The sequence below is a fragment of the Hyperolius riggenbachi genome, chromosome 2 (assembly GCF_040937935.1).
Source record: "Hyperolius riggenbachi isolate aHypRig1 chromosome 2, aHypRig1.pri, whole genome shotgun sequence".
Taxonomy (NCBI): Eukaryota; Metazoa; Chordata; class Amphibia; order Anura; family Hyperoliidae; genus Hyperolius; species Hyperolius riggenbachi.
The window spans coordinates 452,125,593-452,138,872 of record NC_090647.1 but is presented as its reverse complement, the minus strand read 5'-3'; the positions used below and the strand labels follow the sequence as shown (position 1 = coordinate 452,138,872).

Here is a 13,280-nt window from a genome sequence, read left to right as displayed (position 1 = left end):
TTACCCTCAGTATTCTTTTAAACAAGCACAGCCTTTGGCAGCCATTGCCTATGCAATAAACATCCTAGAGCCAATATAAAAGTAAACCATAGCGTAATTCCGTTTATTTAAGACAGTAAAGCCCTGCTAACAATTCTGCTTACAATGTAAACACTTGGACATGAGCATATCATAGTCATAAACTGCACCGGATCATCAGCGCGTCCGCCGGCCGGGTGTAGCTGCTATCCTCGCTCCTTCCCAAGTATGCGTGCATGCGTACGTCCAGGCTCCGCCCTACGTGTTTCATCACAGGGCGTGACTCATCAGGGGCTGGCTGGGGGCTTATTCACTATTTCTGGAAGCGTGTGTGTTTGGCACCAAGGGTGAACTGAGCATACGTTACACCCTATGTTTTGGTTTTTTTCTTCTCCCCCTACATGTGACATTATTGGATGTGTTTGTAAGGAGTACAAGCGCAGCAGCATTGGACGCATAATGTCAGTCAGTACGCTGTGCAGCATGTCATTCAGTACGCTGTGCACCATGTCAGTCAGTACATTGTGCACCATGTCAGTCAGTGTACTGTGCACCATGTCAGTCAGTACACTAGAGAACCATGTCAGTCAGTGTACTGTGTACCACGTCAGTCAGTACATCGTGCACCATGTCAGTCAGTATATTGTGCAGCATGTCAGTCAGTACGCTGGGCACCATGTCAGTCAGTACGCTGTGCACCATGTCAGTCAGTACGCTGTGCACCATGTCAGTCAGTACGCTGTGCACCATGTCAGTCAGTACGCTGTGCACCATGTCAGTCAGTACGCTGTGCACCATGTCAGTCAGTACGCTGTGCACCATGTCAGTCAGTACGCTGTGCACCATGTCAGTCAGTACACTGTGCACCATGTCAGTCAGTACACTGTGCACCATGTCAGTCAGTACACTGTGCACCATGTCAGTCAGTACACTGTGCACCATATAAGTCAGTACACTATGCAGCAGCATGTCAATCAGTACACTGTGCACCATGTCAGTCAGTATACTGTGGAACATGTCAGCCAGTACACTGTGCAGCATGTCAGTCAGTATACTGTGCACCATATCAGTCAGTACACTGTGCAGCATGTCAGTCAGTACACTGTGCACTATATCAGTCAGTACACTGTGCACCATGTCAGTCAGTACACTGTGCACCATGTCAGTCAGTACACTGTGCACCATGTCAGTCAGTACACTGTGCACCATGTCAGTCAGTACACTGTGCACCATGTCAGTCAGTACACTGTGCACCATGTCAGTCGGTACACTGTGCACCATGTCAGTCGGTACGCTGTGCACCATGTCAGACGGTACGCTGTGCACCATGTCAGTCGGTACGCTGTGCACCATGTCAGTCGGTACGCTGTGCACCATGTCAGTCGGTACGCTGTGCACCATGTCAGTCGGTACGCTGTGCACCATGTCAGTCGGTACGCTGTGCACCATGTCAGTCGGTACGCTGTGCACCATGTCAGTCGGTACGCTGTGCACCATGTCAGTCGGTACGCTGTGCACCATGTCAGTCGGTACGCTGTGCACCATGTCAGTCGGTACGCTGTGCACCATGTCAGTCGGTACGCTGTGCACCATGTCAGTCGGTACGCTGTGCACCATGTCAGTCGGTACGCTGTGCACCATGTCAGTCGGTACGCTGTGCACCATGTCAGTCGGTACGCTGTGCACCATGTCAGTCGGTACGCTGTGCACCATGTCAGTCGGTACGCTGTGCACCATGTCAGTCGGTACGCTGTGCACCATGTCAGTCGGTACGCTGTGCACCATGTCAGTCGGTACGCTGTGCACCATGTCAGTCGGTACGCTGTGCACCATGTCAGTCAGTACGCTGTGCACCATGTCAGTCAGTACGCTGTGCACCATGTCAGTCAGTACGCTGTGCACCATGTCAGTCAGTACGCTGTGCACCATGTCAGTCAGTACGCTGTGAAGCATGTCAATCAGTACACTGTGAAGCATGTCAATCAGTATAATGTGAAGCATGTCAGTCAGTACACTGTGCACCATGTCAGTCAGTACACTGTGCACCATGTCAGTCAGTACACTGTGCACCATGTCAGTCAGTACACTGTGCACCATGTCAGTCAGTACACTGTGCACCATGTCAGTCAGTACACTGTGCACCATGTCAGTCAGTACACTGTGCACCATGTCAGTCAGTACACTGTGCACCATGTCAGTCAGTACACTGTGCACCATGCCAGTCAGTACACTGTGCACCATGCCAGTCAGTACACTGTGCACCATGTCAGTCAGTACACTGTGCACCATGTCAGTCAGTACACTGTGCACCATGTCAGTCAGTACACTGTGCACCATGTCAGTCAGTACACTGTGCACCATGTCAGTCAGTACACTGTGCACCATGTCAGTCAGTACACTGTGCACCATGTCAGTCAGTACACTGTGCACCATGTCAGTCAGTACACTGTGCACCATGTCAGTCAGTACACTGTGCACCATGTCAGTCAGTACACTGTGCACCATGTCAGTCAGTACACTGTGCACCATGTCAGTCAGTACACTGTGCACCATGTCAGTCAGTACACTGTGCACCATGTCAGTCAGTACACTGTGCACCATGTCAGTCAGTATACTGTGCATCATGTCAGTCAGTATACTGTGCACCATGTCAGTCAGTACACTGTGCATCATGTCAGTCAGTATACTGTGCACCATGTCAGTCAGTATGCTGTGCACCATGTTAGTCAGTACACTGTGCATCATGTCAGTCAGTACACTGGAGAACCATGTCAGTCAGTACACTGTGCACCATGTCAGTCAGTGTACTGTGCACCATGTCAGTCAGTGTACTGTGCACCATGTCAGTCAGTGTACTGTGCACCATGTCAGTCAGTACATTGGAGAACCATGTCAGTCAGTACATTGGAGAACCATGTCAGTCAGTACACTGTGCATCATGTCAGTCAGTATACTGTACACCATGTCAGTCAGTACATTGTGCACCATCAGTTTATTTTCACCTCGGGTTCACTTTAAACCTTAAGTGCACTTTGGCCATTACAGCTGAGGCCCACAGCTCGCCATACATTTAAAGATACAATCCAAAACTTCCAGTTCTGCAAGGTCCTGCTCTGGACGTAAGCCTGGAACATCTGTTGCATCTGTTGGAAGCGCTGATGTGTGACAGGCACCCCAGAGGCTGGCAGCTGTTGCTGGCACAGGCTGTTGTATAAAGAAAAAGCAAGTTACTCAGTGTCTTGTATCTTAATAAAGGATACCTGAAGATATTCCTGATCATTAATATGCCTCAACAGTATTATGCATGAGCAATTTGTGGCAAGATCCATTTTATTACAAGAGAAATCCAAACAAAACATGTTATGTTAACTTTGGGTAGAGTGAGAAATGTAAATATACCTTTAGATTCTGTATTGGTGTCTAGGCCGTGTGATGCAGCAGGAGGGAAGGGGTGCGGATGGATTTCCACACACAATAGTCCAACTAATTGCAAATATTCACTTAAAGTGTACCGAGCACCATTTTTAGCACCTCAATAGCACATTAAAAATGCATGACAAAAATATGTCTTGTTATTAAAAACAACTTCCATTTTACCATTTATTTTTACATTTAAAGAGACTGAAGTCTCTTTTCTCCCCTGATTTTCTCATATAGTGCTGTTAAGAGTTAATGCCTAAGTGAAATCGCCACATCCCCGCAGCAGATGACAGATTTATTGCTGAGGATTAGCCCTGCAAAGCTCCCGGGCTCGCAGGGCTTTACTTCCTAGAAGAGGCAGAGCTTTAGGCTGTAGCTCTGCCTCCTCCGCAGTCAATCTCTGCTGATCGACGGCTTTCCCCACCCCTCTCAGTCTTCTTTCACTGAGGGACTGGGAGATGGCGAAGATCCACGAAGATTGATTGCGGAGAGGCAGAGCTACAGCTGAAAGCTCTGTCTCTCCAGGGCAGCATGATCTGCGACCTGCAAAGTCATTGAACTTTGCATGTCGCTTTCTCTATATTAAATTACTCATCTGCCATGGGGATGCGGCAATTTCACTCAGGCATTAACTCTTAACAGAATGATATGAGCAAAACAGGGAAAAAAGAGACTTCAGAGTCTCTTTGATGAGTAGTAGAGGTTTTATTAGCCTACTTCAGCAGGCTTGCCAGCCTGACCCATCTGCAGAGATTTCAGGCATCTAATGACTTAAATAATTGTTTTATTGAACTCATTACCAAGAAGTAAACAATACCTTTTCCTCAACAAAGAAGGGTGGGTAATTAGGACAACTGCTTCAAAGAAGTCAACCAGAGGGAATGTGTTAAGATAGCATCTTTGATGTCTGTAAATAAGGACAGTGAAAAGGGGAGGGGGGAATATGGCAGCTCCTATAGCCATTACAAAGGGAAAGAAAGGGTGCTTAGTTCCCTTTAAAGTTGAACTTTAACCAATGAATAAACTTCATTCCAATCAGTAGCTGACACCCCCTTTCCTCCAAGAAAGAAGATAGCCTTCAGATAACCCAGAGGCTTCCCTGATCCTCCTGGTGCCCACAGTTCCTGCACAGGGTTCTTCTGAATATAGCCAACAAGAGCTTGTCAGATTTGCTCTCGTGGCTGCAGTTCTGTTTCCTATGTAAAGGAGTGTGGCTGCAAACAAGAGGGACCTGAGTAGCAGTGGTGGGGTCAAGGAGGACATGGGGAGCCTCAAGTCCATCCAGCGGCTTCCCACTACTTAGGTAAGTATCTATTTTTTTACAGGTTTGAATTAACTTTCCATGCATAATGGTGGATCGTGAGGATAGGGAAAATAATAAAGATATCTATATAGATGTTTCAAATATTTGTTTTACTTTGTACTATATGCATTAGCAAAACCTATTTTAAAACAATATTTAATTGGGTTATAATGACATTTTGCAAATTAATTTATCATATTTTCCACTTTGAGCCAGTAGGTGGCGCTCCTTGGCAAAAAAAAAAAAATATCTGAAAGATGGCGCTTTAACTCATGGTCTTATTGTAAAATAAAGTCCATTATGCGGAAAGCATTTATCGTGAGTTGTATTGCCAATCTGACTGAATAAAGGTTTCTATTGAGGTTGTTTTTTTTAATAGCAGTAAATGTTTTCTCATCTTATCCACAAAATAGTAAAGTACAGTAGTTGTAAAGTAGATAAGAAAAGTCATATCAAGCACTGGCACGATATTGGCCTGTTAGGAAGTATGGGAGGAGCAATCTGAACTTGCAATCCTATATAAATCCTGTGATCCTGCATGTCTTACCCAGCACTCGTATGAACTTCCTGCTGCCTCGCCAAAATACCTTCTGTACCCTTGTGCCACCTCTTCCCAATAACATGTGGTCTGCTGCACTTGGAGCTGAACTCAATGAGCATGTCTATGCTGCACAATCACAAGGAGTATGGTCAAAATTTTGCAAACCAAGGCAAATGTAGTACAAGATTGGACAAATGTCCCCTGCCACCTTGAATAGCTCCAGTGCCTGTATGCCAAATTGTGGCATAGCTTAGGATGTTTTAATGGCTTAGATATAAAGTTGGTAATATGTATAAAGTTTGTTCAGTTTCCAGTCTACTTAAATGGAATTTCTGCAAGGTTACAACTGGTAAACCATCAACTTTTGAATCTCTGTGATATTTTAAAGTAGAACTAGTCGAAATTTACCCTCTTGTCCAACAGATTAGCCGCACAATAAAGGCTCATACATGCATGCAAGTTTTCTACTCAACTATCAACTAAACTTGGTCTGTTGTATGGTTGTTAACGTGAGACAAATGACTACACGAGTGACTGAGAACAGGTGGTGTGCCCTATCCAACATGCGGTTCAACTCACACGACTGCTGGGCTGATATTGTGCAGGTGGCCACGTGGGTACAAGTCGTTTGAACGACTTGTACTTGTTTTGAATGCGAACTAAGGGTAGAAGATCGAGAGCCCAATATGGTGTAGTATGTTTTAAGGAAGGAGGGGGTGTATTATGACGTGTAAGTATTATACTCACAAACCAGGGTTGCCTCCAAAGCAACCACTGTTCAGGCAGGTGGGGAGAACAAGCCTGTCCCCACTCAGGAATAAGACATCGCTCTCTGTGGACAGGAGGAAGTTGTAGGGTAGAACACCCTTCCACCAAGGGTGGACTTCTAGATGCGCAGAGGTGTACAGAGGCGCCGGTAGGATAAAAGTCAATAAAAAGTTTAAAATTGTTTTGGTTGCGGTGGTGGACCAGCCAACCTTAAACAGACATAAGTACTGTCGAAATTCAGAAAATATACAATTTATTCAATTACTCCCAATGAAAAGTCGCAACGCGTTTCATGGGCAAGGACCAGCTTCCTCAGGCAATAAAAGACAGGAGCAATACACTGGAAAATGACAGAGACAAGTAACAACCATCAGAATGCTATGTGTGATACAATTGTACATTTGTTCAAAATTTGTTTTGAATGCGGCCATATCATGCAGTCCGTCGTATGCATGCGCGCGCAGTATGTAAATGAGCAGAAAATACAAGTCATGCGATCCCCTGTTGGTGTGGCCGGTCTTGTTGTTAGGTTGGTGATGCAGAAAAGCTTCATGTGTATAAGAAATTCTAGGGACAATTATTTGGTAAAAAGTTACTGAAAGGGTTAATAGACTGTGCCTCACTGTGCTTGGAAAGCTTATAAATTACATTGTTCTACTCAGCAGCTCTCTAGGTTGTACTATGATCACTATCAGCTGCTGATATGACAGAGTTAACAAAGCAGAGGGCTTTTCTTTGCAGGATTCAATGACTGTAGGCAGAGGAGAGATTATTGTCCTTACTGAACAGCTTTTTGAATTAACTTGATGGTTTAAAATATGCATGCAATGGCAAATCCCAACACTGCTGTACTCCAAGCCGAAAACTTGTGAATTTTACACAGATGGCATTACATTGGAAGAAAAGCAAGTAGCATAGTGTTATAGGAAACAAAGCAATGGTTGCAAGTTTTCTTGTATAATAATGTCCGCCTGTAATTCGGTTTTAAGGCTTACCTGATGTCGCTTAGCTCTTGTACTTGGCAACACAGTCGCTGAGCTTATTCCTGTAGCTGTGCTCTCTCCTGCTGCAGCTTACAGATGTACTCTGCTGTCTTCTGCAAGGTGGTTGCTTTACTAAGCTGTAAAGATCAGGCTCATGTTATAACTCTTAGACACCAATATTTTGGAGATACTTTTAAAATGACAAGTATTTTGTTATTTCCTTTGTTATTATTAGGACCTTTCTATATGCAGATATACACAAACCTCAACTGCACCTTTTTGTTTAATTTATAAAGGGTATGTCCCTCAAAACAGGAAACAATCCATAATTACGGTTTTCCAATATGGTTTTTACTAAATATAAGCTGGAGTCTTTACCTTGGATAATACAATTTGTTTTTACGAATTGGCTTACCTCCTTCGATTTCCCACCATAATACAATCATGGTATTGGGATTGGTGGAATAATAATGAGGGGGTTGTTTCTGATGAAATGGATCAGGCACAGTGGGAGTTACCTACAAGGGTGCGCCAACTGGATATAAAGCAGTGAGCTATTTTGGCTCTTTGGCTTGACCACACCACATAGGTCTCAGCCATGAGAATGTCAATGGGGTTGATTCAGTAAGAAAATAGCGCAAGTAACCTCCTGTTACTGTGCATAGTGAGCGCCCTCTGACTAAAATTAATAATGCACGGTATGCTGCCAATAGGGCGCATAAGGCGCACAGGGCTAAATAGCGCAAGTAACAGGAGGTTACTATTTTTCTTAGTGGTATGTATCATTTGTGATTATTGAATGTGATTATTCATACGCACTCCTCACTTTTGCACTTTACTTAAAGGAATACTATCAATGCCCAAATTTTCTAAAATTACAATGTACAAATAATGTCTAAGTAGCTGTGTAAACATTTTCCTACTTTTCATGTTAATTATCAAAGGCAAGAGCTTTAATTTATTGAGAGTAGGATTTACCGGTAGCTGTATTGGGACAAATCAATTGCAGAAGGGGTGTCTGCTTCAATGCACAGCCAGTGTTGCATATCAGACTGCAGAGTATTTTTCTCAGAAAGCAAAAACAGTATGAAAAGCTGTGACAAAAGCTGTGAGCTTTCTCTCTCTCTCACACACAGAGTTACACACCGGGTTAACTGATCAAGTGTGAGGGGAATTTCCCCTCTCATGGCTCATTCTGCCATCAGTTATGGTGTCAGTAAAGTTTGAAAGTATTTTGATAACAGTAAACAAAGAGGTTGCTAGGAAAATGTATACAACAGTACTTAGCAGCACTTCCCAAACAATTCCTATCTTAATTGAAAAAAATATGTAGATCGTTAGTGTTCCTTTAATACAGCTCTGAAGAAGCCCCACTTTGGGGCGAAACATGCAGGGTCACTTTCTCTGTGTAATTAGTGTAGACTGAGTAATAACACCCACCCAAACAGGTTCTAGTAGAGGGATCCTTTATATGCATTTAGGTGCTACCTCAGTCTTTTGTCTCAAACATGTATTAGTGTAGACAAGTTTCAGTCTCCTAAACAGTCTATTACTTTTTTTAATTGTTTCTGACTAAAAGTTATGTTTTAATCTAATTCCTCTAATGCAGGGGTGTCAAATATAAATAGACGACGGAGGGCCGAAATGTAAAACTTAGACCAGGTCGAGGGCCGACTAGTATACTTATTCCCCCCCCCTCCCCACTTGGAATGATCACATAACACCCCACAATTTTCACTGCATGTGATAGCCGCGGTGTTATAGCCAACAAACAAAATACATCCTCATTGTAGGTAGGTAGCCAGGTATAGGTAACCCCTTTATAGGAAGCCAGGTATAGTTGCCCCCAATATAGGTAGCCAAGAATAGGTGCCTTCAGTATAGATAGCTAGGCATGTTGTGCCTCCAGTATAGGTAGCAGGCACAGGCGCCCCAGAATAGGTAGCTAGGCGTAGCAGGTGCCCTAGTATAGTTAGCCAGGCATAGTAGGTGCCCCAGTTTAGGTAGCCATGCATATCAGGTGCCCCAGTTTAGGTAGCCAGGCATATCAGGAGCCCCAGTTTAGGTAGCCAGGCATAGCAGGTGCCCCAGTTTAGGTAGCCAGGCATAGCAGGTGCCCCAGTTTAGGTAGCCAGGCCTGTATACGCACGCTAGCAGGCAGGGACTCACCACTCTCCTGTGTGCGGGGGTCACGCTGGTGTGCAGACTGCCGCTGCTCGCCCCCATGGAGAGTACAGCGGCCAGCTAGGATGAAAGAGGAGGTGGAGGAAGCGGAAAAGACGCTGCCTGATTGACAGCTCCGCAGTGAACCCATGGCATTGGGAGGCGGAGCAAGAAGCTGGAGCGTGATAGAACGTAGCAACACTCTGTCACTTGCATGAGGAGGAGGGCTGGCCATCCAAAGACAACAGACAGGAGGGGCGTTGCCGCGGGCCATGACGATCCTCTTGCGGGCCATTGTTTAAAGCGCCGCGGGCCAAATACAATGTAAAGTGCAGAAAGCACTGGCGGAACAATTTTTTTTTTTGCCGCTGCGTACATGTGCTCTAACGGTACTCTGAAAGGAAACCAGTTTGTGAGCTTACAGATGTACTGATGCCTTACTAAGCTGTCAAGATTTGGCTCATCTTACACATCTAACACACCAACATTGTGAAGATACTTTTCAAAATGATGACAAGGATTCTGTTACTCCCTTTTCTTTCCTTTGTCATTATAAGAACCTTTCTATATGTAAATATAGACAAACCTTAGCTACGCCCTTGTCTATGTCATCAATATTTGTATTTCTTTTACTGTAATAGGAAGGAAGGTAGTAAATGCTAGGAAATGCAATGATAGCCTAGTGACTTCTCCCATAACATAGTGTGATAGGGATGAAGTGATACCTTGTTGTGCGGTCCATGCAGAGATGTCACCAGATGGTGCAGAGTGTCAAACCCAAGTTTAATGTTGCAGCGTCTCTTCTGTTCAGCTGAGATGTGGGTTATACGTCGGTTCTCAACCTGTAGAATCACAAGCAGCATCTATGTTGGTGACTTGGGAAGACGGCAAATCATTTTAAACTAGAAGAATGATTTGTTTCCCTCTTTTTGCTACTAAATTGTAAATCATTTAGAGGGAAATGTGATTATGAAATTATTTAAAAGTCTACTACAATGATTTGTTGAATGACTCAGCAGTGTATACATTGGGCATGATGCACTAAACTCTGGTAAAGTTGTCATGCGCAGGGAGTGCACAGCAATATTACCATTACTAGTGCAGGGGGAGCATCGGCCATTAACCCATTTGCGCCTTACTATTAACAGTAAAATTGTTGTGCACTGCCTGCGTACGGCAACTTACCTGGAGTTTAGTGCATCAGGCCCATTGAGTCATTTTAAAGTGGTATTGTCATAACATTTCAACTATAGTCTAAAGCATTAAAACAGCATAAAATTAGCAACTTAAACTATCTGACTTGATTTCAAGGATTAAAACTCATACTTTACACCAATTTTAGCTGCTAATTGATAAGCCTGCTATTGCCAGGCAGAACTATTAGATTGTGCTAAGTAGTGTATATACTGTATAAACAAGGCAGAAAAGTTTCTGCTGTATCTACCAGGACAGGTGGGAGGGGGGGCAGATGGGATTGAGAATTGTATATACTTTGTTTCCACACTAATCACTTCTCCAGGAGTAGGTCTGATAATTCGTCCTGCAGCTGGCAATTATATCAGTCAGCTTAAGGGCCCGTTCTCACAGGTGATTTCAACTAATCGCCAAAGCGATAAGAGCACTAGCGCAATATTAACCTATGGCAGTGATCTCACTGCCACGATTGCCGCCGATCACGGGCCTTCTGCGACTAATGGACATTGCAAAACAAGTTCCCGGCAGCCTTTTGCTGCGATTCAGGAGCGATCACGGTTATGATTATAAAAGCTCAGATCGCGTTCACTCTGATTCGTGGGAGTATACAGTGATTTTACCATGCTAATCGTGGTAAAATCACCCGCACAAAATGGTTTTGCATTTTTAAAGCGGAACTGTGGATAGAAAATAAACACATTGTTTCACTTACCTGGGGCTTCCCTAAGCAGCCAGCAGCCGTCCTGTCCTGCACCGGTCCTGCCCGAGCCTCCGTTCTCCCGCTGCCGCTTCGTCCCGTACTTCGACTTGTAAGTCCATGCCAGCGCAGCCCTGCCAAGCATATCCTTTGTTCGCGTTCCCTTTCTGCAATAGCGGGGAACACGAAGAAAGGATACACGTGGCCAGAGCCACGCAGGCGCAGTGGCCCGGAGGTGAAACCGAAAGTAGCTGGCGGCGAGAGAACGGAGGCTCATCGAGAAGCGGCGTGGGACAGGACGGCTGCTGCGGGCTTGGGGAAGCCCTAGGTAGGTGAAACAATGTGTTTATTTTCTATCTATAGTTCCGCTTTAAAGCGGAATATAACCCTACATTTCAACTTTGCTCTAAAACATTATTTACAGCATCATATATGCAACCAGCATTTTTTTTTTTTTACTAGACTAGCATTGGAAGGGTTACACATAGAGCTTTAAAGTTCCTGGAGAGAACTGCAGACGCATCCGAAGTTTAGATAGATACATTTAAGTAAAACAAAATGTGACAAGTGAGGAATGTTACACACTATTTGGCTGTCCTCCAGCTCCTGCACAGTCAGAGAGAGTGAGTCACATTCCACAGTTGTTACATTTTGTTTTGCTTAAATGTATCTATCTAAACTTCGGCTGCTGGGAGCAGTTCTCTCCAGGAACTTTAAAGCTCTGTGTGTAACCCTTCCAATGCTGGTCTAGTAAAAAAATGCTGGTTGCATATGATATGCTGTAAAGAATGTTTTAGAGTAAAGTTGAAATGCAGGGTTATATTCCGCTTTAAGTGTGAATGGGCCCTGAGTGAGATGCAAATACACATTCAAAAGACATCAAAGTGATTCATATACATTTTTACTGTTCATTTTACTTTTAGAGGAAAAACATTTTTTTGCTGACAATACCACTTTAACCACTTCCCGACCGCCGTATATACAATTGGCGGCCGGGAAGTGGACCCCGCAAGGACTGCCGTATTGACAAATGGCGGCGGTCCATTTACGGGCATGGGCGGCGCGATCGCGTCATTAGTGACGCGATCGGCCGCCGGCGACTGGCTCCGCCCCCTCGCGCTGTAACTCGCCGGCCGGAAGCGCCGGCAGGTTACTAGCACCCGGATCGCCGCATACAAAGTGTATAATACACTTTGTAATGTATACAAAGTGTATTATACAGGCTGTCTCCTGCCCTGGTGGTCCCAGTGTCCGAGGGACCACCAGGGCAGGCTGCAGCCACCCTAGTCTGCACCCAAGCACACTGATTTCCCCCCTCCCTGCCCCCTGATCGCCCACAGCACCCCTCAGACCCCCCCTGCCCACCCCCCAGACCACTGTTTGCACCCAATCACCCCCCTAATCACCCATCAATCACTCCCTGTCACTATCTGTCAACACTATTTTTTTTATGCCCTAAACTGCCCCCTGCTCCCTCCTGATCCCCCCCACCCCTCAGATTCTCCCCAGACCTCCCCCCCCTGTGTACTGTATGCATCTATCCCCCTGATTACCTGTCAATCACCTGTCAATCACCCATAAATCACCCCCTGTCACTGCCACCCATCAATCAGCCCCTAACGTGCGCCTTGCGGGCAATCTGATCACCCACCCACACCAATAGATCGCCCGCAGATTCGATGTCAGATCACCTCCGCAGTGCATTGTTTACATCTCTTCTCTACCCTAAACACCCACTAATTACCCATCAATCACCCATCAATTACCCCCTATCACCACCTGTCACTGTTACCCATCAGATCAGACCCTAATCTGCCCCTTGCGGGCACCCAATCACCCGCCTACACGCTCAGATTGCCCTCAGACCCCCCTTATCAATTTGCCAGTGCAATATTTACATCTTTTCTTCCCTGTAATAGCCCACTGATCACCTGTCAATCACCCCCTGTCACTGCCACCCATCAATCACCCCCTGTCACTGCCACCCATCAATCAGCCCCTAACCTGCACCTTGCGGGCAATCTGATCACCCACCCACACCAATAGATCGCCCGCAGATCCGACGTCAGATCACCTCCCAAGTGCATTGTTTACATCTCTTCTCTACCCTAAACACCCACTAATTACCCATCAATTACCCTGTCACTGCTAACCATCAGATTAGACCCCTATCTGCCCCTAGGGCACTCAATC

The 13,280-nt window shown here is 45.3% G+C and overlaps 1 long non-coding RNA gene across 4 annotated transcripts in view; it reads right to left on the bottom strand.

Moving 5' to 3' along the window:
* LOC137546972 (uncharacterized) overlaps window positions 1–13,280 on the bottom strand; it is a 51,709-nt gene that overhangs the window by 29,220 nt on the left and 9,209 nt on the right. For 3 of the 4 annotated variants that reach the window (XR_011026411.1, XR_011026410.1, XR_011026412.1), the window contains exons 2-4: window positions 9,922–10,038; window positions 7,046–7,170; window positions 3,099–3,222 (exon numbers count right to left, since the gene is read on the bottom strand). This is a non-coding gene — a long non-coding RNA (uncharacterized lncRNA). The remainder of the gene's footprint in view (window positions 1–3,098; window positions 3,223–7,045; window positions 7,171–9,921; window positions 10,039–13,280) is intronic. The other variant, XR_011026413.1, reaches the window with a different exon arrangement.